Source organism: Cupressus sempervirens, chromosome 6, assembly GCF_028749045.1.
Source record: "Cupressus sempervirens isolate cs-2001-9-10 chromosome 6, ASM2874904v1, whole genome shotgun sequence".
NCBI lineage: Eukaryota > Viridiplantae > Streptophyta > Pinopsida > Cupressales > Cupressaceae > Cupressus > Cupressus sempervirens.
In genome coordinates, this window is record NC_143123.1 from 38,931,116 (window position 1) to 38,958,054 (window position 26,939).

Below are 26,939 nucleotides of genomic sequence, written 5' to 3' on the forward strand. Positions count from 1 at the left end.
ATGGCCCCACCCGCATGCGACCTAGGTGATGCCACCGCCGACAGTCTAGCCACGAGGCAGCCACTGTACAACTGCCACTCCATGGCCCCAGCCGCTTGGCTGGCCCATCACCCCAAGCTCTGCCTTCTCCTCCCTACTGCCCCTATGCTTAGCTTCACTGACAACTCATCTCCTTTTCGTCGCTTAGCCCCGGTTCTGACTCTGGACCTCTGCTCAGGTATAGTCTACGATTGCATGTATAGCTTTGCAAAGTTGGCAGTGACAGACTTCAGTACAGTTAGTTGTTGTGTGGGATCCTGTGTGCCCAGTCATCATATTGTGGAGGTGACACATGGCATGGGTGCCACATGGCACCTTGCCATGTGGACCCTGCCACATCATCAACTCTGCCACGTGGTGTCCAGATGGCACTACCACGTGGCTTTCTTTTTTTCTATGACGGTCATTAAGCTATCAATTTTAAACGTGTGGATTGATGATGTTAGTGTTGCATCATCATCCTTTCTTGCACATCTCCAGGGTCATTTTGGACCTACCTTCAATTTTTTGGCCATAACTTGAGCATACCAAGGTATTTTTCCAATCCAAAAGAAGCACTAAAAAGATGGTTCTGAGACAGAGACATTGGTGTAGGTATTTTTAGTTTTAGGTTCTGAGACAGAGACTTTCATATCTTTTGCATCCCATGCCCTTTTTTAAAAAACTTTATATTTTTGGAAAGCTAGTTTTGTCATCTTTTCAGAAATGTAGTCCTTTTTTTAAAATTTTGGCCCACACTCTTTCTATCATATTTTTGGCATTTTTTCTATATGGTGGATATCTTGAGTGTTTTAGGCTTGAGGATCATTTTCCTGGCATGGTTTCCTTTGTTTTGGGCTATACTATGTTTTGTATCAGCTTGTTTTTAGTTTTGATCATTGTAGCTATCATTTTGAAGCACTTTTATGTATCACATTGAGATAAAGTGCCACTCTTACATTCCAGGGGTCATGAACGTTGTTTTGAGTTAGTTGTACATGCACTATTTTCATAAAGCACCATGGGGGGATAGTAGTTGCCATGTTTGTGTCATCTTCCTTCGTCAAGTGAGTGTCCCTTCCACAACATTAGCCCCATGCAGAGTTAGTTTGACCGTGTCTTTATGGGTGTTTGTACCTCTTTCCCTCTCTCGTCATTATTGGTTTGTTTGCAGGAGACTTTGGCCCACCTTCTTAGTTGCCTATCATCTCACCCTATCTGCATTAAGGGGGGGTTATGTTGTTGTTCTAATGCATCCTTGGTTTTATGGTTCGATAGTGTGAGCTATGTATTCAGTTGTTGATCCTATATACAAAGAGATTGTCGTGGCTGGCTACCTATGCATTTCGGTGAGATGGATCATCTACCATATAGACACGCTCGGTTCGTGCCTTCTTCTTCCATGGAGGTTCTTCAGATCAATAGTTTTCTTCTTGATGGAAAATTTTTGGCTCTTCATGCTTTAGTGATGCTCTTCATGATCACTCCTTGTTCTTGTTTTAGGGGACATTCCCCTAGTTGGAGGCTTCTTTAGTTCTTCACTAGGTTCTTACCTCTTTTTGGGGGAGGGTTTTTCCCATGTGGTTTTCTCTCTTTCCCCATTTACAAAGGTTGAAATTTTTTGCATTTTACATGGGTACCTAACATGGCCTCATTGCCAGGACCCATTCTGCATTTTTGCATTTCTTAGTCTTGTGAACTTAAGGCATTTCCCAAAGTTGCACTTAAGGGGGGGTGTTAGAGTAAATAATTAATTAATTATTATTTATTCTATTTACTTAAGCTTACTTAGGTAAATGCATTTCATTTATTAGTTATAGTCTAGGATTTTTTTATAAATTGTTGACAATACGGAAGTTTGTTCTCTCCTAAGTCATACTTATCCTCTCACCTTGTTCAAGGACTTTCCACCTCATGTGGATGTATGCTTAGTTGTCACACTTATCTCTTAGCGTCTTCTAGCTTGTTCTAGGAGATTCCTTGAGGCCTTTATAAGTGGTCTCTCCCTCATTATATCAATAACTCATTTAGAATATCGTAAATACATATTTCTTGTGTTTGCATATCTGGTTGTCTCTAATGTCTGTTTAGGGTTTTTCCCTAGCTCCACACTCTTCTCTCCTTTGCTTCTCTTTGATAGGTTTTTGCATGTAGGTGATCTTGGGTATCTTCAGAGTTGGATTTCATCAACTCCAACAAATAGGAGTCTTGGAAACTTGTTGAGGTGTCTTACTAAGGAATATGGGTAGGTTTGGGATCAACTCATTGGATAGGCAGAGTATGCATATAATGATACATTCAATAGGTCCACTAGTAAGATTTGTTTTGAAATTTTTAATGGATTACATCCTAGAGGGGTGTTTTAAGTGAGAGAGATGAAGAATGGTGGACAAGGAAGTGGTTATGTTGAGGACTTTTCTCAATCTATGAGAGAAGTCCATGAAACAGTGAGGAAGACCCTAACTAAGAACACAAAGAAACTCAAACATAAAATGACAATAGGAGACAGGTGCACATAAAGGTTGGGGATCTTGTGATGGTCCATTTGAAAAAGGAAACATTGTTAAAAGGAGTCCCTCATAAACTTTAGATGAGAAAATTAGGACCTTGCAAAATCCTCGCCAAATATGGCAACAATGCCCACAAGGTGGAACTACCTAAGGACATTGGACTATAGCCCATTTTCAATTTTGCAGACCTAGTGATGTACAAAGTTCCTATTCCAAATGATGTTTAGAGGCTTTAGGAAGTCACTCAAGTCATAGAGGACCTAAACTTAACCCCTTCACCACCTAAAAGAGAAGATAAGGTACTTGATGGAAGAGTTTACAAACAAACTAGGACCAAGATTTACTTGGAACATTTTATCAAGTGACATGGTATAGATGATGTATAGGCAACTTGGGATAAAGAAGTGGACTTCAAGAAGTTGGGCATAGACCACAACTTACTTAATCCAAACGTGGATTAACATATTTTTGTTTTGGGAAGTATGGTGCAAGACCACCTAGGCTAAATACTAATCCCAGTCCTAGGTTTTTTTTTTTTTTTTCTTGTATAGACCTTAGCGAAGTCAATTAGGTCTATTTATAACTTATACGGTCATGGTTGAGTTTGTTCCTAGGTGGAGTTGACTAGGTTCAATTCACTCTAGGTGGTTTGGTTTTACTTGCTTCATGTTGCTTGTGTTTAGATTGTTAGTGGTTATGGGTCTTATACCCTAAAACTATGAGGAAGGTATGGTTTTGAACCTATATTTTCCTCTATGATGTTTTTAGATCCTTTTTCTTAGGCTAGGGGTCCTATATTACCATTTGGGTAAAAAGTTGAGAAAGATGTTAATTGTTGTCAGAGTTGTCAAATGGGTCAAAATGGTCAAAAACATGTGAATTGATTTTATGAAGGATAAATCATGCCTAAACATCATAAATGGACTGTGTTTTACCTACTAGGAAAGTTTCGAGTGATAAATGTCCAAAAATTGTAAAAATGCAATAGTTGTCAGCAACTTTGAAAATTTGCATGACAAGATTTGAGCAAGAATTAGGCATGTTGTGAATCTATGCTTGATGGTTACTCTATCTAAAACCTCATAGGGAACCTATAAAACCATCAAGTAAACCCATTCCAAGGGTTGGAAGTTGTAATAAGTGAAGTTTTGAAAGTGGATCCATGAAACATAGTTCAGAAGTTGATAGTTTTTTTAACTTCAAGATTGCATGCACGGATCAATGCATTGAGAGGCTCATTTTTGTGTTTGAATATTGTTGTTTATATTGTTACATTAATTTTTTTCTTAGATTTCAAATTGATTAGAGTCCATCTATGAAAAGTTAAAAAATCATTTGTATATAGGTTTTTTCGTTGTTTTTGCTTTGACAGTTTTTGGAAAAATGGCTCCCCCATGAATCCTCATTGTGGAATCATCATGGTTTTTAGGGATATGGAAGGGGAGCCCTTGTAAATTTTACATAGCAAAGGATGGGCCTAGAAAATCTTTGCAAATATTTTTAAGTGATGCCCTAGACGAATCTTTGATGCATGGCTAGGTGATCACAGTGCTAGAAAGTGGGATTTGATAGATTAAATGTGTTAGATACTTCAATCTGAGAGTTTCAGAAGGAGGATGGATGAGTGAGGAATCCATGTACAAAAGGAGGAGGTCCTTGTTAGGAAAAATAGTCCACCAATATAATTGAGAGGGGGGGTTGAATTAGTTATGTGACAATTAAAATAATTATTCTTTAAACAATCTTAATCAATCAACCATAAAGAGATGCTCATACACAATTACACCAGATATGGGAAAACCTTTATCAGAAGGAAACCCTAGTGGGAATGATGCCCACAAAATGATGTACTAATATGAATATTCCTTGTTAGAGGATGGACCCTATTAGGAGTCTATTACAACATTTAGTACAAAGAGTCCTTGTTAGGAGACTTTGAATCCCTATTAGGAGATTCCAACTCTATTAGGAGTTGTGGAAGGCAATTGAACCCACTATCCAAATAGCTTCAAGATCAAATCAATGAACCCACTGTCCAATTGACCTCAGTACTATTCCTTTCATAATAATAGATGTGTAATAGGCTTTTACTTCTTCCTCTATCTAGAACATTAGACTTCTTCACCTTCACATCATGCAATTAGATCTAGAACTCTGTGATTAGTAACAGTAACCCTTAAGGTCACTTACAAGCATTAGTATGTCACTCTGCTTTACTTCTTAGTAATTCATGAGTCTTCTTTGTTTCCATATCTAAAATATGGAAAACGTCTTTCCTTTATACCACACTTAATTAATAAATCCTTGAGTTAGCCTCATACTTCATTATCATATGTTAATTAAATGAAATACACATTTAATTAATGTTGTCATCCCATGGTTATACACAAACTTTCACACATGTGACTTCCATACATGCACACTCTCTGATGTCATCCAGGATTAGTAAGCTATCTCCATTTTACTATGCAACCCTTTACTGCAATACTAATGAGTTGTAGCAATCATTCAATAGGAACTACTTTCCTGATACTTTATTTCTATATGGTTCTTTGTAAATCAATAATATCTTCCATACACTTTTGATTCAGGTTCTACATACTTTCCCATGTAGCAAATACATAGTGTAGTATGTGTTGGTAACTATGCATAAGCAGATAAGTAATATAATGTCCTCACTATGGAAATCATAGTCTGCTACTCTGTTAGTCTTTTACAAACTTATTACTATGTTGTCATCAATGGAAAACACAATTATAAATACATCAAAACAATGTTCTACAATGCTCCCCCATAGCATCAATATTCATGCTAATAATCTCCCCCTTTGGCATTGATGGAAACATGATGAAAAACATTTAGTTCCAAGAAAACCAATAAATATCTTCATCAATCAAATCTTGCTTCATGGAAATCCATTATTGTAACACTTCTCCCCCATAGTATAATATTTTTCATGCCATACTTCTCCCCCATTAACATCAATGTCAAATATAGAACACAAATGGTTAAATTTTCTTGAATATCTAATCAACATGACCACAAGCTGGTATGTTCCTTTAAAATTTTGTATATAAATCCATAAACAACTCAAGTGTCTAAAGACACTATTGTATACCAATTACCAATTATCAAGAGTCCTTTGCTGACTCTGTTCACTATAGACACTCCCCCATAAAGGAAGCATCAATATTCAGTCTAGTCTAATAATGATGCTATGTACCCTGGATTGATACACTTTTGCATCTTTATTCTAAAATAGGTAGGGGAATAACCCAAGCATACCTCTTAGGTACTCAAGTAAATCCTTTGCTAAGGCCTTTGTGAAAATGTCTACAATTTGTTCCTTAGTGTTAATGTACTCCAGTCTGATTTCTTTCTCTACAACTTTTTCTTTCAACACATGATACTTTATAGAGATGTGCTTAGTCTTTGAATGCAAAATAGGATTTACATGTTAACTATGCTTGTATTATCACAGTAAATGATAACAGGTTCTTTGAATGTAATTCTAATATCTTTCATCATTTGCTTCATCCATATGACTTGATTACAGTTGTTCGTTGCTACAACATATTCTGCCTTTACAGTGCTTTGTGAGTTGCAATCTTGCTTCTTGCTGAGCCAAGAAACCAATATTCCACCAAGAAATAACGCTCCTCCACTGGTGCTTTTTTATCATCCCTATCTCCAGCCCAATCAGCATCAGTATAAATGCAAAGAGTAAAGTCATTACTTTTGTCATACCAAATGCCACAATTTGATGTCCCTTTCAGATATCTGAATATATTTTTTACTACTATGTAGTGATATTGTTTAGGATCAGCTTGAAATCTTGCCACAATTCCAACCACATTTTCTATATCAGGTCTACTATGAGTTAGATATAGCAATCCTCTAATCATAGATCTATACATATTTTGTTCAACAGTAGGTGTTTCATCCTTGCTTGATATCTTGTGACCAATTACCATATGGGTTACAATAGGTTTACAGTTTTCTAGACCAATTTTTTTTAGTAAATCTTTTAAATACTTTGTCTAAGAAATAAAGATTACTTCTTTGCTTTGAATAATTTGCAATCCTAAGAAAATTTTCATTTCCCCTATCATGCTCATCTCAAACTCATTCTTCATATCTTCTGATAATTTGTTACTGGCTTCATCATTTCCCCCAAAAATGATATCATCAACAAATACAATAATTATTAGTTAACCATCTTCTATTTCTTTCAAGTAAAAGTTACTATCTGTTGTTCCTTTATCAAATCCAAGCTTTGCTAAGTATTTATCTAACCTTTCATACTAGGTTCTAGGTGCTTGTTTTAATCCATACAAGGCTTTTCTTAATTTGAAAACCATATCCTTCTCTTTTTTCAAAGGAAATCCTTTTGACTACTCAATATAGACTTCTTCTTCAAGTTCTCCATTCAAGAATGCTAACTTAACATCCATCTAATATACTTTAAAAAATTTATTTGCTGCATATGCCAGCAACATTCTAACTACTTCCATTCTTACTATAGGTGCATATGTTTCCTCATAGTCAATTCCTTCTTGCTAAGAGTAATGTTTGCATACTAGTCTTGCTTTGTTTCTTATTACTTCTCCTTGTTCATTCATTTTATTTCTAAATAGCCATTTTGTACCAATCACATTTTGTCCTTGGGTCTAAGAACCAATTCACATGTGTCATTTTTTATTATCCATTGAAGTTCTTCTTCCATTGCTTTCACCCAGTGATCATCCTTGATTGCTTTATCTGTACTTTTTGGTTCTACTTGAGATATTATGCATAATTCTTCATCAATTCTAATTCTTGTCATTACTCCTTTTTCTTTACTTCCTATTATCTAATCCGCAAGATGATTTCTTATTACATTCTTATTTAGGGTAGGAGTTGTTGCTTCAATTCTTATTTTAGCTATTGCGCTCTATTCTTCTATCACTTCTTCTATTTCCACATTATTCTACAAGTCTTGTTAATGATGGCTTTCATATCTTCATGGTTAGCCTCTGGATCAGTGATAGTTACCAGAGTTGTCTCTTCTACTACTTTCTTTCTCTCTTTTTTATCAGTATCACTTAGGAATTCTTTATCTTTATTAGAAAGAAAACTCTTTATTGTTTTTCTCAATCTCCTAGGATATTTACTTGAAAAATGACCAAACTCTTTACATGTCCAACAAACAAGAAACTTCATACCTTTAGGTCATCTCCTTGTAAACAAATCAATACCTTCTTTTATCTTTGTATCACCTTCTATTCTAGATCTATCTTTTCTTGTGATGTTGTTTCCTTGTATGCAGCAGAAGGATACTAGATCTGTAAATTCAATATTCTATTCTTTACACAAATCTGATAACTCACGAATAATTTCCATAACTTGTGTGTCAAATTTTCTTTTTTCAGATGTAGGACTTTCTTCCTTGAGTATGTTTAGCTGAAATACATTACCTCTAGTTCTTGTGCCACTACTAAGTAGTTTTCCTTCCTTGTTCTTGATAATAGATGTGTCATTACCAAACTACAATTGGTAACCTTTGTCCATAAGCTATCCAACACTTAACAAGTTATGTTTCAATCCATTAACAAAAAAAACATCATCAGTATTTGTTTTACCATCTAGTGTGATAGATCCAATTCATGTAATGTGGCAGGCTGCATTGTTCCCTACTATGACAATTCCTCTATCATGGATTCTGAATTTGAAAAAATTTCTCATATCACCAGTCATGTGATGTGAACAACCACTATCAATGATCCAATCTTTCCTTTTGACTTGTAAGATCAGTGCACTTTCTTCTCTAATTTCTCTGTCAAGATCATCTTCCTTTATAGCTACGAATCCTAATTCATCTTCACTTTTGTTTTGATCATATTCTTCTTCCTCTTCTTCTTCATTAGCATATAAACAACTTCTAGATTTTCTAGATTTGAATCTCTCCTTATACTTTCTTTCTCTTTTGGGACACTTAGATGCATAATAACCATATTCATTACATGTCCAACATTTAAAGATATTCTTACCATCTTTTTCTCTTTCCACAAGAAGAGCCACTCCTTCCTGGATCTTTTTCTCAATAGACTTGTTGTTACTAGCAATGTCTCCTTGCACTTTTGTGTTCCTTGCTAGACTAGGTTTAATGTTAAATGCACTAAATGCTATCTCAACTTTTGTTAACCCTTTAGATTGTTTCAAATCAAATTCTTGAGCTTCCAATCTACCAAGCAATGTTTCTTTGGTGAAATTAGTGGTACAAGGTAACATTACCTGAATCATTTGTGTTATTTTCTTGAAAGGTGGTGTCAGACTTTTCAAGATCTTCCATATTACTTTATCATCAGATTTCTTTCCACCGAGAGATGTAATTCCTACAACAATAGTAGATATTCTGCCAATATAGCTTCTTACAGATTCATCTTCCATCATTTTAGCATCTTGGAATGCGAAATACAGATTTTTTCATCTAACTCTTTTTGCATGAGTATCACCCTCATAATTAGCTTCTAAGGTTTTTCAAATTTCATGAGATGTTTTGAGTTGTTTTACTTGGTTATAGTCACTTTCAGGTAGAGCTAATAATATTACTTCTCTTGCCCTTATGTTGCACATGAATACTTCTCTCTATTCCTCAATACAACTTTCAAGATTGTCTTCATCTACAATATTTTTAGATGCCTTGGTTACAAGCCAATATCCTAGACCCATGCACAAAAAATGAGTCTTCATTTTATCCTTCCAGCTATCATAATTTGTGCCATCAAATCTCAAAATATTTTTTCTAAACTAGTGATAAGTTTAAGAAACCCCTGCCAAAAAAAAAGAAGCCTAAAATGTTGGTGAATCCAACATTTTGTGTGCAAGAAAAATTTAATGTCTCGAGGGAAATTTTTTTGTTCCATATAAGGAAATAAAATATTATATGTTGGCAATTTTTTTCTTGCCCTAGCAAAAATCATTTTAAATGTGGTGAATTAATTTTTTTTCTTGCTGACATATAAATAAACGATGGCTATTTTTTTCCCTTGCCAAAAATGAATTAATAATGTCAGAGGCGAATTACTTGTTTTGTAGGAAAATGAATAATACTAGTCTTGGCTAATCTTTTAGTGGTAAACTAAAAAATTGTTTAATCTGAAAGTGAATTTGCTCGTGTATTGGCTAGTGACTATACTAACTACTGAGGAGTCACTTCAAGTTTCAACTTGTGTACTATCTTAGATCTATTATTAATAATGTCGTAACATCATTACGTTAGTGTCACTATTACCAAGTCAGTTACCGTCACTTTCCTATTGTTAATAGTAAATGCAATAATTTTATTGATCATTGATTAATTAGAGATCAATTACAGAAGATGCATTTCAGGGCCACTCGCTTGAAAAGACCTGGAGTCATATGAACTTCTCTAGAATGGAGACAGGTAGAAAGTTTTGCACAGTAATCTCTAACTGGAATTTACTCAATGTCAGGAACTTTTGATTGTTCAACATTAATGCCAATACATTTCAGCATTCCATACACTTGAAAATTAATAGGAATATGAAAAAAAGATATGAAATATCAAGAATACCAAAGAGTTTAATGCAACTGTCATTAAATAGCCTCTTCAATTTCTCTTTCATTATCATTTTTCAAATTCTTCAATCTGAATTTGATTTACAGAGTCTCTTGAATCTTAGTCATGGATACGCCAATTCACCTAAAATGCACTACAATGGCTTTGCAAAAACCCTTTTTGGGCAGGATTCCTGATGATGTCCTTGCTATGGTTTGCAAGTCAGATGTTCAAATTCCTTTTATCTGCCATGCTATATTCATGGTCCTTGACCATGAATTCTTAAAAAATGATAAGAGGTATTGTGTGTCCATGGATATTACCTCTTGCTTCCTTGCGTCTCTTCTTAACCTTGGAGTTAGTCAAATAGACATTTTGATGCTTTTGCGTAACATTTTTAAGGAAACATTTTTAGAAGATGATGTCAAAATTCTTGTATTGGCCGAGCAGGTACTGGGCCAGGCATTAGCATTCCTTTTGTAGAGGTAGTAGACAAGTGTTGGGAGGAAGGCATAGGGTCCATTATACATAAGCATCCTTCCTACATAGCATGAATGAATGGTAATTGACTCACCATCACCTGTGGGCACAGCTCAGAAGGGATTTTCTATGGAAGTAGTTGTTGTTGGACAATGTCAGTGAGATCAACTTCACATGGCTGGATGAGTTCACTGACATCATCTTCTCCAACAAATTCCTTGCAGAGAGACTTGAAGACCTTTCTGATTGAAGGCTTCAAGCCCTCGGCTCCTCAGCCTATTGATGCTTCTAGCCTCCTTGGTTCCCTATTTTCTGAATCCTCAGTCCTATTTCCTTAACCATTGTGGCATTTCCCTAGGGAAAAAAAAATGTTTTTAAAATATCTATTTTTTCTTTGGATTGGACCTTGCGCTTTAATGTAAATTACAAAACAGTAAAACTAGGCTGATTTAATCAGCTATTTTGAATATCTATGCTTTGTACAAACTACAATGTACATTCTAAAATATTATCAATGAAAATAATAGTTTTTGGCTTCTCAAATCATTGTTCCAACTTCCTATTAGTCTATGACTTTATTTTTGGCATCTTGATTCTCAATGCACTATTGAAATATTTATTTGCGACTTTGTTTAAAATAATTAACTATTTCATATAATATATTTGATTAACGATTTATAATAAAAAATTATTCAATTGAAAATAATCCAATTAAAGGTTTTGTAATTTCTAAAACTATTTTTCTTTAATCTAATTGATTAAAACAAATGGAGCAATAAGAGCGGATTGCAAGGAAAACTAAAGATTATAACCTTGACAAAGTTAAATAAAATTTTGATCATTTATGTGTCAATTTTTTATTTAATACCTATCTTATCACCTAACTTTTTTTTCATTATGAAATATTTTAAATGATGATACATGAAGAATAGTTTATAAACAATTATCACAATTTTCAATATATGTTAATAATTTATAAATAATTAAAATATATTACATTTTGATTTTGAAACTAAATAATAAATATGAATCAAAATATAGCATTTGTAGTTATATTTTTAAATTCTAATTATTTTATTTACATTAAACTATTGCCATTATTATTTCATATCTTACATCAATTTATTTTATAAAATTCAATATATCTTCATTGAATTTTTCATATCATCTTTACAATAAAAAGTTTAAACTTTATGATAGAAAAGAAAATCATTTCTATAATAGAAAATAAAATCTTTTATTTATATTATATCATAACTATTATAATTATTATTATAAATTATATTTTATATATATAATATATATAATATTATATATATAATATTTAATGTAAATAATTAAATTAAAATCATGATTTTGACATGGTAAACTTAAAAATATAATAATAATTATTAATAACAATTTCTTTAACAATATTTATTTTAATATTTTTCTCTAGATTAACTAATGTGTTATTTAAATTCTTTTCAATGACCGCGGCTCTATTTTGGGTCAAATTTTAAATGATTGAAGTTAAATTCTATTTCTAATTTTCTACCCAAAATCGGGACACATGTACTCAAAGATTTTACCTGAAATCCTAACCATTGACTAAAAGAGAGATCGACAACCCCAAATAAATTTTGGGCTGATTTGGAGAATATTTTCTCATGTGCCTAAATTCATCTGGAATCATGACACATGTCCAGTCATTGCAAAGCTCAATTAAGTTTCAAGACTCGGTTAATATTATTAATATTTATGTTTATAAATAATTATCACAATTATCAATATATGTTAATAATTTATAGATAATTAAACTATATTACATTTTAATTTTGAAACTAAATAATAAATATGAATTAAAATATAGCATTTTTTATTATATTTTTAAAATTTAATTATTTTATTTGAATTAAAATATTGTCATTATAATTATTATTAGTACTTGTCGGTAGGCTTAGGGCTAAGTACTATTGTGATACATTTTGGATTTTATACTTTAACTAGTGATTAAATTTGGTTCATGTTTTTATGAGTAAGAATAAATCATTGTAATTTCTTTTATCAAACTAATATATTACATAGCATAGATGCAAAAAATTTAACTTTAAAATTTTTATAAAATATTTTTCTAAGTTATGATTGGATGAATTGATTAATTTTATTTAGCAAATTAGCTCTTATATTGGCTAGATTTGATAGATTTCATTTGGCTCTTATATTGGTCGAATATAAGAGTTAAATATTTCATTTTCAATGCGATTCATTAATGATAATATTATTTTTTTTAATGTAAGTGCATTGGTTTATATTTTATATTTTAATAATGTATTTTTTTATAAATTATAATATAATATTATTTATATTATATAATCACTTAAGATTTTTTATTATTATAAAAATACTATTATTTTTATGTTATAATTATTTATTATATAATAAAACATATAATATAATTATAACCATATGATATATATGTAATAGAACATATATATCAATGATTACATGTATGAATGAAATTTAAATTTAAATTAACATCTTTATAAAAAAATATAATTATATAACATTTTTATTAATCAAAATATTTTATATACTATAATAAATTTATTAAATTTAAATTAGATTTATATAAAAACTAAAAGAAATTACTAAGCCACTATGTGGCACTTGTTACATATCTTGCACCAGTTTTATTTTATAAAATTTAATATATCTTCATTGAATTTTTTGTATCATCTTTACAATAAAAAGTTTATGATAGAAAAGAAAATCATTTCTATAATAGAAAAGAAAATATTTTATTTATATTATATTATAACTATTATAATAATTATTATAAATTACATTATATTTATATATATATATATATATATATAAAATATTTTATATAAATAATTAAATTAACTAAAAATCAGGACACGTGTACTCAAAAATTCTACTCGAAATCCTAACCGTTGACTAAAAGAAAGATCGACAACCCAAGATGAATTTTGGGACAATTTGGGGAATATTTTCCCATGTGCCTAGATTTATTCAAAATCGTGACACGTGTCACGATTTTGGATGTTTCTTGACAACAGTGATGGTGGACCCAAAATTCATATCGATAATTAAGTTCAATTTTTATTTATTTATTTATTTAAAATGAATATTGAACAAATTTTAAAATTCAAATGTATATTAATGTAATAAATTTTTACTTTTTATTATTATAGTTATGTACAAAACTACATCATTGAGTCTTTATATCATTTACATGTACATTGTACATACTATTAGTAAAGTACCTAACACTATTAATTACTTAATAATTTCATTTTAAATTTTAACTATTAACCTTCTATATTTTTAGAATATGAAGTTGAAAGTTGTGCAAGTCAAGAGTCTGATACCATAAGGTTTTCAAATTTCAATTTTTCAAAGACTGACAGAATTCTATTTTTTGTTCTGAAGATTGAATTCTGAAAGTATGAAACTTAAGTATCAGAGGACAACACCAATTATTCAATCTCAATTTTGGGTATTTAATTTTTTTTTTTAAATCTCATTGCAATTTGCAACAATAGAAATCTTGATTTTGATTGTCTTAGGTTTACACTTTGCATTTTTTTAAATAGGGCTTGCAAAAGAATTTTGTGTAATAACTAGTAGTAGGTATGAGCAAAACAAAGTCAAAAACCTCCCCTACAAGTGCAAGCATAAAGAAAAAACAAAAGAAATACATTAAAGAACTCAGGCAAGTGCTAAAAATCCTAGGTTTTGCTAATGAATGTCATGATATTTTTTATCTTGTTGTCCATGGAGATTTTGGAATCATGGGAATTAGACATTCATTGTTTAATAAGTGAAAAGATCCACAGAAGGGGAGAAATTATTACAAATATAACAACAATATTCGTGCACATACAAATAAACTAGTTGCTTTGGTTACTAGATTAGCACCTCATTGTATTCGAAGTATTCCCTTGCCCTGAAATTGTAATGCTATGCGCTCATAATCATGATGAAAATAGAAAGGAAATTGTAGACCAAAACACTTAGGAGAAAATTTTATCCATAACTAAGAGTGAATTTTTCACTCTGTTAGACCTAGGGCTAGGGTTTAAACTAGAAAGCTTTACGAGCACATTGATTTGAATAAACTAGCACAGGCTTATGACAAACTGGAATGAGTTTTTCAAGATTCATATAATAAGGGTTTAATAAACTTAGGGTCCTCTACTAGCATTACACTAGACATAGACCATAAGCCTCCTTATCAGTATGATATTTTTGTGCCATGTGTTCAAAATACTATTTCTTTGTTATCATTTTGTCTGGGATTGGACAGTAACAAGGAAGTGGGGGCCAGTATTCTTGAAATGATTTATAATATCCATTGTTGAGGTCAGTTAGTTGAAAAGGTAGATGTAAGATATAATTATGTTCAACACATTATTGAATCTATGCAACAACAATTACTAATGATTAAACAAAGTACAACTACAGGCAAGATGAAGACATTTAAGTTCACAAGTTACTTGTGCTATCTTCTTTTAGCAAAGCATCGTCCAACATTTGAGACAGAGAACAAGCTTGATATTGAGGTCTATAAGTTTGATGAGAAAACCCAGAGGAAATCAGAGACTCCAAGTCCGGTATATGAGTGGACACATAAGATGAGGATGACTGCTAACAATAAAAACTAGAACCATTTTGTAGACTTCTTTTTAGCACCTATGTACCAAAAAATCATAGGCACTACAATGCCTAGATTACCTGTGCCTTGTAAAGATTGCATTCAACTGGGAAGTTAGATTCAATTAGCTAACTAGTTCTTCATGGAAGTGTACACTATCTTAAGGTTTTATGATTTAGTGGTTGAACCTTGCAAAATTCTAATGCATGTTATCAAAAGGGTTTTTGCACTAGAATATGTATGGCAAATGTAGAGCACAGATGAACTTTTTACTAGACAACAAAAGAAAACAATATTTCCTTCCTTGTCTTTCGCAATTAGAGGCCTCACATTTGAAAGAAATACTTTCAAAGTGGCAAATGAATTGGTAACTTTTTTTGGTTTTGATTTTGTTAGTCACTGGAATTATGATCCGCTGAACATAATAAAAACAAGACTTATTGCCAATGGGAAATCTGCGAGCAAGTATCAACATCAGGAGATGCCAGTAGTAGAAAATTTAAAAAACAAAGATTCGTGGGATGAGGTTAAGAAAGAGATCGAGAAACATGCAACAAAGAATAATATTTCAATGCAAGAATTGTCATCCTAAATTACAACATTGCACATATCAAATTCACACAAATCAAAGCCTTTAACATACTAAAATTTCTACAAGAAAGCATCTCAACCTTCTAAGAGGTCTATGCTGAAAGAAATTAAAGAGGCATGCATAATCGAATTGTGGTGTCAAACCAAGATGACTTATTTTTGGAAAAATGAGGCAAAATTTGGGTGAACCAATGACATAAACAGGTTTTGAGGAAATTGAGGATGATGGAAATTTCAACGATTATTGGAATAAAGAGCATCCAACTATACTATATGATTTTGGCAGTTCTAGTGACAGTGATATTGAAAGACAGAAGGACCTTGAGTTTGATAGTGACATTCAAAGTATTCAAGATTATAGGTCAACCAGGGGGCAGACATATTGTTAATCTTCAAATGAGTGATTCTACTAGACAAACATATGGTAAAGGGGCAACTATGATACAAAAAATGGGTTATGCAAGTATAGGGCCCATTGGTGCAAGTGGTGAAGGGATTTGGAATATAATTCCACTACCAGACCCACCCAAAAGAAGAAGTAAATCAATCATTGGACTCTCTAATGAGATTAAAGATAATTCATATAGAAAGGGAAAAAAACATTATATTTCTACTTCTGAAGGTCGTTGAAACACATTATTTGTTAAATCTTCAAATCCAGTTGTAGTTCATCCCACTGGCACTGGCACTAGCATGGATGAACCTTATGCAAAAAAGAAAAGAGTTATGACAAGTACACCACAAGAAATGTCAATGGTTGCTTCACCAATGTATGCACCAGTAGCTTCTATAAAAAACCATGAAAATAGTCCTAAAATGCTAGGATTTGGAATGAGCCATCTTTAGTATGTTGGTAATCGTCAAAATACAATTGTAGGTGGAGTAAGTTTAACTAGAGTTGGAGGAGCATACAATAATACAACTAATAATTCACCTTTCAAACACTCAATTGTGTCAGCAAACCCAGATTTTAGTTTGAATGAGTTCACATCAAAGTTTGAACAGACAAGTGAAAGAAATAGGCAAATTATGAAGGCTTTGAAAAGTGATGCAGTTGTTGAATGTCAGGGACCTACTAACAGAATATTTCTATCATATCATCCAAACAATGAAATGATGAACTTCATGGCTGTTATGCCTCTGGGTAGAGCTAATAATCCACCAAAAAATGTAATAAATCATAAAAATGTACAAGTTACCAGTCTTCAAATGGATTTGTCAAAAGTGAAAAATATTAACAAAATCAATATATCAAAAGAGAGTAACAAAATAGTCTACTCTATACTTCTAAAAGCAGAGAGGGAAAACAAAAGGCTTACAAAGAAAATAGAAAAATTACAGGCAGGCCTTGATAATGTGAAGGCCAAGGAGAAAGCAACAGACAATAGGTTGAAAGAATTACAAAAGAGGATAAAGAATTCTTCTCCTATAGAGGAAATTGTCCAACAAGAAAAGATGAATGAACAAGTGAAAATTTTGACTAAAGAATTGGATGAGAGTCAAAAAAGAATTCAGCATGAAAAAGCCTCTATTGCATAATTGTTCAAGTCTATAGAGAGTAGTGCACATGTCAATAATAAATTGAAAATTGACTTGGACTTTATTGTCAAGGAAAATAATAATTTGAAGATTGAATTAGAGAATGAAAAGAAAAAAGAGGAGTCTAAGGCAAGGATAATTTATAATTTGCAAAAGGAACTGGGGAATGAGGAAAAAAACAAGAGTCTAGTGCAAACATAATCCATAATTTGAACAAGCAATTGGAGAATATGAAGAAAAAGAAGAAGAGTCAACTACAAAAACAATCATTGATTTGAAGAAGGAATTGGAGAATGCAAAGAAAACGAAGTCTAGTGCTACTACAAGCAGCAATACAATCCACCATATGAGGAGGGAATTGGAGAATGCAAAGAAAAAAGAGGAGTCAACTGCAAAGAAAATCCTAGATTTGAAGAAGGAATTGGAGAATGTGAAGAAAGAGGAGTCTACTCTTGAACACTCCATGATTTGAAGAACGAATTGGAGAATGCAAAGAAAATGGAGTCTAGTGCTACTACAAGCAATAACACAATCCACCATATGAGGAGGGAATTGGAGAATGCAAAGAAAAAAGAGGATTAAAATCCTGGATTTGAAGAAGGAATTGGAGAACGCGAAGAAAGAGGAGTCTACTCTTGAACACTCCATGATTTGAAGAAGGAATTGGAAAATGCGAAGAAAAAGGAGGAGTCCACTACAAAGACAATCCATGATTTGAAAAGGGAACTCAAGGATGAGAAGAAAAAAAGGTAACTACTGCAAGTACAATCCAAGATTTGAAGAAGAAATTGGAGGATAAGAGGAAGAGATCAACTCATTGGCAAGGGAAACTAGAGAAAACATAGAAAAAGAGTGAAAAAGAGATGTATGAAATGAAGAAAAAGATGGAGAATGTAATTGCACAAAATAGAATGACATCTTTCGAAGACCATCATGTGAAGGATACTATAATAAACACAGTTAAGCTTATCAAACAAGAAAATTGGGACAAAATAATGAAGAACAGTGATAGTTTGTTTGAATGGCTTGATTTAAATAGCAATCTCAAACTTCGCTTTGAAAATGTAAAAAAAGATGTTCAAGCTAAAAGAGGAATCGTCAACAATTCCTTAAAAAATCATGCTAAACAAATTTTGAATAAAATACAAAAATCTAGTGATAGGGATTTGGCAAACAATGGAATAAACAACCACTTGGATGCCTCTGTAATGTCCTTTGCTTTTTGTAACTATTGTGAAAAAGTAATGGAAATAGATGAAGCTCTCAAATTTTCTTCTAAAGACTTGATGAAGATGACTCATAGCATACTAAACTTACTAAATGTTGGATTACCAAATCTAGCTAACTCAGAGGGCGGATTCATTGGAAAATAAGATTACATGAAAAAGTTGCAGAACACCATGAATTCTAATTTAGTCAACTTGCCTGAAGAAACCACTCTAGAAGGAATTGCAAGTTGCATCAAACCACTATCAACAATGAATATAGTTATAGATAAATTCCTTGATTCATGTAAAAACTATCTCTATGAAGTATTCATTATTGATGAGGTTACAACTATTTAGCTACAACCTCAAAGAAATGGAGCTTCCAAATGATGCAGAATGGAGTGCCCTAAAGAACTTCATTGAAGCTAGGTCATCTTCTCAAACTGTTACTATTGTTGTTAATGACAGTCATAGCTAATAGCACTCAGAAGTAAGAACTTAGTAAGTGATACTAGTATAATCATTTTGTTACTTGTTTCTCTTTAATTTCAAATTTTGCATTTAATGTCAACTTTGTTTAATGTAAATTGTTACAAGAATCAAGAGCCAGTATATCAGGATAGTTGGACAGCCAGGCACTAGCATACTATTACTACACAAAGCAGATGGAAAAAAATTTCCTACTCCTACTTGAAAAAATTGTACAATTGGAAATGTGTTTGTATACACATAATATATTACGTAGTAATAATATAATTATATATACAATTACAAACTAACCTACAACTATTGTTCACTACTACATTTAACCTCATTTTTCTACCAAAATTTTTAACCATTAACTAAATAAGTTTAGGTTGGTCAGAGTGTTAAGGAAAAAAAAAAAAAAAAAAATTATTTACATGTAAGCCCCATATTGGTTGAAATTTTGACCAACAAGGGCTTATACATCAAAAAAAAAAACATTTCTCACTTTCACTTTTTCTTTCACATGCATGAGTTTTTTGTGTTACAGCACATTGAATTGCATTAGATGTCAGGAGATAGAAAGCAAGCCCATCAAGACAGGCCAGCCTCAACTTTGGGAGAAATCTAGATTGCCTCTTGTTCCTTTGACTGAGCTCAGACAACCAAGTTTGTCAAAGAAATAGGATATTGCTCCCGATTTGGAGACCCTGTACATATTGGACACTACTGCAAGGCAAAAGGAGGTTTCTTTTTTTTTTAATCATCTTCAATAGTTGATTTAGTAATATTATTAAATGTTGTGATTTATTTTTACTTGTAATACTCCTGAACCATCCATCCTTTATTCATCTCTGGTTGAAACTCAAGGGCAAATGATATCAAGAAATGCCTTGCAAGTCACATTTTAGTCTCTGTGAGAATAGTGGGAAATGGATGCACTTTGCTAACAATTCACAATCCACTTTTGATCAAACTAATAGGTTCAACTTTCATTATTTAGGATGTGAAACAACATTCCCATGATGACATTTTTTAATATCTTTCACATGATTTCTATGGGTATATGCTTAGACTGTATCTGCTTATGTTTCTTGGTCCATTTGAAAAAAGAAAGTAATTTACAAGCTACCTCATGTTACTCATGACTTTTGAACTTCTGTGAACTGACTTGATTTGGGATTTCTATTATACTCATGTCATGGCTACATGTATAGTTTTATGTGTTTCTAAATAATCCTTTCAATCATTGTGTTAGATCATTTGGATGTGGCAAATAATTGCTAATAATAGTTTACTGAGGTTATCAGAATACTATTTTATATAAATGTTCCAATTTATGCCAATTTTTTTCCTTTATTAATAAAATATTTTTTCTTAGGAAAAATAATTAGAATCTATTATTTATTTCCATTCCATGTTAAAAAATATTGAAAAATAATTAACAATGTCATTTTTTTAAATGCCTCTCATTAAGGGGTTCAAAAATGCACACACATACAAACTAGCGAGAGAGTTAGTTAGGTGGACAAATGGACACCTCTTATTGTTACATACATGAGTAGAGGTAATTTTCTATCTATTAGAGAAAATGTTTTAGCCCTTATGCCCTAGATCTAAAGTCTTCCCATGTGCAGTACTACAATATAATTAACGTTGTAGTCTTTTTGAGATGATAGAAGTTTACTATGTTTATCTGGAAACAATCTGTTATTTTTCCTAATTTATGTTGTTATATCTAACATAATGCCTAAGATTTAATTATGAAATCTTGATGTTAGCATTTTTGTAGTGGTCCCTACACTTTTATAAGGGGGCATTATCTTTCCTAAATCATGGCATTCTTGCTTTCATTTTTTAATTTTTGAACCTACTTTTCATCTACAATTCAAAGGATACTATTAGTAACTACATGGACACAATTTTTCAAATTTTTAATTTGTGTTTTTGAACCATTTTGAACCTTAGTTCAAAGTAGTTTGAAGTGGTTTAGTGGTTCAAATGATCCACCTTGCGAGTTCAATACAAGCAAAGTTTAGACTCAAGGTTCAAAGTTCAGATTGGTTGACTCAAAAAAGTTTAGAATCCACTTTTAGTTCATCACCAGAATCCAATTTGGACTTTTAAGTTCCCTTCAATAGTCCAAAAGTTCAAAGCAATTCTAGGTGGTTTGAAGCGATTCATCTTGCAAGTTCATTGGTTACCAAAGCTAAAGTGCAGATTCTAGCTCTTAGTTTGAGTTCAAATTCGATGATTTAAAGACTCTACATATACAAATCAATGAGCCAAATTCAGAAGTTTATTTTTGAAATTTGGGTTTATCAGAGACACACTTTCAAAAGGCTCAAGATTTTTATTTCAAGTGTTCAAACTCATGTGTTCATGACTAAAATACAATGTGCAAGTTCACTAGTTTTGAAGTGTAAATCTCAGGTTTTGGAATACAAGTTCAGAAGATTTGAAATTTGGTTCAGTATTTGAACTTTTAGTTTCAAGTCTTGAACCTCTTTGAACTACTTCGAACTAGGTTCAAGCTGGTTCAAAGTGGTTCAATGAGGTTCATTTGGTTCCAAAGAGTTCATCTTGCAAGTTCAATGAGTTTGGCAATTCAAAGAATTCAATTGGTTTGAGATGTTTCAACTGGTTCATAAGTTCAAGGAGCCCAAATGGAGGTAGATTCAATGTAAAGGTTCAACAGTTCAGTTTTAGGTCTTGAACCTCTTTGAACTACTTTGAACTAGCTTCAAAGTGGTTCAAAGTGGTTCAACGGGTTTGATGGTTCGACAGTTTTATTTGCCTGCAAACAACAACCAATAAATTTTAATTTAGGCATAATTTTACCGATCGCTCCAATAGAAACATAGATGAAAATGATATCACCAACATATTTGAAAATTAAGGAGATCCAATGGTGGAATAATTAGTTATGCCTCCCATACTCAAACTTGTTAGTTTTTATAACTGATTCAATCACCTTCGAACCTAACAATTTTTATAACTGAATAACCACCTTGCAAAACTATATATTGTAAAAATGTGAGGGGAAAGGGGTTCCACTTTTCCTTCCAGTGACTCCAGACTATGTGCTACAGCAGGGAGATGAAATTTTCAAGTTGATTCCATTTTCTTGTGAGGCTGTGAAAAGGCAGAGCTAATGTTTGTTTTATTTTTGAATTTGTGTTAGAAATAGGAGAATTTTGATATGTTTATGTAATACAGAGAAGGAGTTATAGCTTTCCTTAATGGTGACTTTAATTGCAAATGTGTAATAAGGTCTTTGTATCTTTTATGCTTTAGGGAAGGGAGACTTGGAAGTTGACTGCACATCAAAATTTGAAGTTTGAGTAGTCCTCTTTCCACTAATTGTGATCTTTGTATTACTTCTAGTTTTCTCTAAAATGTGCTTTAATGTCATTGTTTCTTAATATATATTTGATTGCAAGATATCTTTGAGGCTTCATTTCTTCACTTTCTCAAGAGAATGGAAAATGCATCTTTATTTTCTTCTGCTTTGTAATGTAGCATTTTGGCAAATGAACTTTGTGTCATCTATTGTTCTTTGCTATTCTTTCATTTTTAGTTTCTTAGTTTTCCGCATCTACTTTGTGTTTACAAGTAGATGTTTGTAAACCTTTGGTGCTTTCTGGTTAAAAGCATTCATATTTAATTCATTGTAAATCATATACAGGGAGTTGTACCTAATAAAATTCAGAGGGCACTTATGCTCTTTCAATGGTGAAGTGACTCAACAGTTAGTGTTGATTAGTCTTCTTACTTGGGCATTTAGACTTATATTTGCATGTATTTTCTTGGAGGACAATCTGTTCACTAACAAATACAAAGAACACAATTTCATTCATAGCTCATCTGCATGTCGAGATGCATCAGGATGATTTTTTTTCATGTGTTGATCTCCAAAGAAGAAAAAAAAAGAGAAATGATATCCTTATTCACCTAGAGACTTTTGGCTTTATCTTTATGCATTTTCTAATCATCATTTTATGACATAATTCTAAACTTTTCAAATTGCATTTGAATGTGTTACTGAATTGCATTCGAAATTAATTTGTTACCTTTTCAAATCTTTAACAATAGCAAGCACTATTGAGTATGTGACAAATGCGTTAACAGTTTTGATCATCATTGTTGGGTATAGGACGGCCAACTATTTCCTAAACTTATGGCTTTATTTTCATTCTATACAATTACATTATTCTTCTATTCTACCTTAGATAATGCATACAGTGTAAGTTAAAATGTAGTATCCTTACACTAATTAGTGTTTGTTGATGTAGTGGATTAACAATTGTATTGGACAAAGGAACTACAAGGAGTTTTTTGTCTTGATGATTTCTGCCCTTCTCTTGGTAAACTTAGTTTTTTCTTTCTTCAATAAATATTCAAAACGAAAAAGAAAAAAGAAAAAAGAAAAATGATCCCTATTATATAGATTTTCATAATTACTTCATGATACAAATATGAGTTTCCTTGGTAGGCCTTTCCTCCATATTTTCCGCTACACCTTATGACAGAGTTTAGGGAAGAGAAAGTGGGACTAAATCAAACCAATTGCTTTAGGGTCCGTTTGGTTGCTGGCATAGGAATTGAAAATTAGAATAGAAAAATGGAATGGGAATAGAAAAGAGCAATTCCAATCATGTTTGGTTCACTTGGAATTCGATTGAGAATATGTTAATCTGTTGTTTGGTTGTACAAAAATTGTATAGGAATAAGGTTAAGTTTTGTATTTTAAAAAATATTTCTCTTAATTTTTTGTTTTTAATTTATTATTTTTAGTTAATTTTTTTAAGAATGGTAAAACAGTTAATTTATTTTTATTTTTTCTTTATTTATTTCTTTTTTTTAAACAAATAGATATAATAAAAAAATGTTGGAAAAAAAAGTTGAAAAAAAAATTCAAAAAAAAAAAAATTATTTAAAAAAATTATTAATTTTTTTTTTTAATATAAAAATTAGATTGGGAATAGGAATGGCCTATTCCAGTTCCAAATATTTTTTGGCATAGACATATGCTCATTTTAGAGGCAAAATTAGAATATGTCTTCCTATTCTCAATTATGATTGAGCGTACCAAACAACAAATATAAAACATATTCTAATTTTCTCTTTCTATTCCAGTCCTATTCCAGCAACCAAACGGCCCTTAAAGCTTGAGTTGTAAGCCATAGCAACCATATGTTGATCCTTATACATTGCACCTAAGCTAAGAACAGGTGGCCAACATATTTGCATTAATTTTTCGCTGATTACGGCATTGTGCTTAAACCATCATGCTCCAGATCGAGGAGCATTTTTGATTGAGCCTTCCTTCTGCTTGGTTCAGACCCACCTTAATGTCTAAAATTTTATTCTAGCATATAGAAAACAATCATTTAGCCCATTTGGCTCTCACTTATTATTGACAGGTACATGGGTTGTACATCTTGGGCTTGGATTGCAGCTTATACTTCAGTGGTCAATTAGACTCTTTGTAATAATGCGATTTTTTCTTAATCGGAGTCACTTTGATGTGGAGATTGTATCTAAGCTGGGTAGTAGTTTCTCATTGGGACCATTTGTTGTTGTCTTGGTGAGTTGTGCAACAATCTTTGCATATTTTTCTTCTCATTTTCAAATTTATGCGCAAATAAGAATTATAATATTTCCCATTGAAGTGATAATGAGTTATGTAAAACAATCCTTTTATCATGTAGTGTTCAGCTTTTCAATTGGGTCATTTTACAGGGTTCATGCACTATTTAGTCTATGATTGCAACGCTTCCTCTTGGACAACTTTTCTTCTTCCATGTTTTGCTCATAAGAAAGGTTGATAATCTTTTCAAGAGTTTGATTTGAAATATTGATAATTTCTGTATTCAACTTTTTGGTATTCCTTCTGTTATATGATGAATGTATTTCATCCTTATTTCCTTTGGTTGAAATACCAATAATAGGGTGTCAGCACATATGATTACATTGTTGCAATGAGGGAGCAAGAGCAGCAAAATATGGGAGGAGCACAAAGCCCGCAAATGTCAATGACAAGTTCAGTGTCAAGATTGAGTCATTCAAGTTTTATGACTGCATTACACCATGGGTCCTGGTGCACTCCATCACGCCTTTTTGTAGAGTACCAGGTCTGAATCTACAGTCTTTGAGACAAATGCAATGTGCACATGTTATTCATATTTTATGTCAACAGATCTATATAACTTACTACACCAGTTTGGTGATTTGCAGTTCTCTGTGGTTGCCAAGAGAGTGTCATGCCATCCATCAAGGTAGATAATCGAAATATAAAGAGGACACCCAGTGAACAGACACTGCAAAATAATAAAGGATCTGTAAAGATTAGCCCTTGGGCACTGGCTCGAATGAATGCAGAAGAGGTTTCAAGGATTGCTACACAAGCAAGGAAAAACGCAAAAGTTCTACGTCCTATATCCAACCAAAAAGGCATGCCAGTGATAGAGATAGACAGTAGTTTGGAAAGTAGCCGCAGAGATCTAAGCACAGAGATCTATTCTAATTCTGAAAATCATAGACGAATGAATAAACGTGGCAGATCACAATCATTGGGGAAGAATTTTCCTTTTACAAGGTCTTTGAAGTTGACTAAAGTGTCTTTGGAACAAGCTAGTAAATCAAATCACAACAGGGACAGAGGCCTTATGGACATCAACCAACCAATCAGAGAAACTTGTATGGGATTGGCTCCTTTACAGTTAGAGGCACAAAGTGCATTTCGGTCTAGCTTGGCAATGTCAACTGGAAGGTTTATTGCATCGTCTGCTCGGCTTCTCCCGATCTTCAATCTTTCAGGGAATCATCGTCAGGCATTGTAGACATACCATCTGTTTCAGCTGGCCCTTCATGTATTCCCGAAGACTCCAAGATCCAAAGATCTACCAGTGATGGGTATGAAGCTTCTGGAGGAGAAAATGCAGATGACAGTGACCGAGCCTCGGCAAGGTTACGTAAGCTACCCTGGAATAAAATGCTTTTGAATCCTGCTTATACAGATCAAACAAGAACTGCTAAGCCCGTTGCACATAGAACAAGCCAAATGCCGTATGATATGAATAATTTTAGAACTTCTGCACAGGTAAGAGTTTTGACAATGCAAGCAAACAGTGGGAAAGGTGTTATGACTGAAATTCCCGAAGGACAGTATTAGCCAATAGAAGGGATTCATTCTCTTCCTCCGCAATTTTATTCACCGGAAAGGGATATGAATTTCCTCGGTGTGAAAGGTTCTGGTCTTAGCAAATTTTCTAAGGAAAGACCCACCACTCTTGAAAATGTGGTTCCTTTGGTCCTCAGATCCTCAATTTTAAAAAGGAACTTTGATTCCAATATTGAAAACTAAGAACTCAAATGACTAGTACATTGTGATCCTGTTACACCAAACATCTGGAACCAGATTACTTGAGCAGATTACAGATTCACACTGAATGATATTTCTCATCAATGCTTTGGCAATATAAATTGCAGAACTGAATATAAAGAAGCAAAGACTGAGTTTTATAGTCAATATTTAGGCATTGTTATATCTCAAATCACATGTATAGGAACGAGAAATGTTACAGTTCTGGATCCACATTAGCTCTCCAAGCGGTAGGCAGCAAGCCTCTATTTTCCATTGTGACTAGTAATTCAACTATTCTTTTCAAACCTCTGATTTTGTCATCTAGCACCAACCTTAAGAGCCTTCCAGGTGATCTATGTTGTTTAAATCTCTCTCAAATATTGCTTATTTATTTGTTGCTATTGTCAGTCCCAATTGTAGGGAAAGATTTATGAACTCACCCCTTGTACCACAGTTATCCTAGTATAGCCATGTCAATCCAATAGTGAAGGCTGAACTTCTTTTGAGATTCTCATGCATGGCTCTGAATATATTCTTG

The 26,939-nt window shown here is 32.5% G+C and overlaps 1 pseudogene; it reads left to right on the forward strand.

The window, feature by feature from the left end:
• Positions 1-26,566, forward strand: LOC149550998 (putative protein S-acyltransferase 22; annotated as a pseudogene).
• The last annotated feature ends 373 nt before the right edge of the window (positions 26,567-26,939 follow it).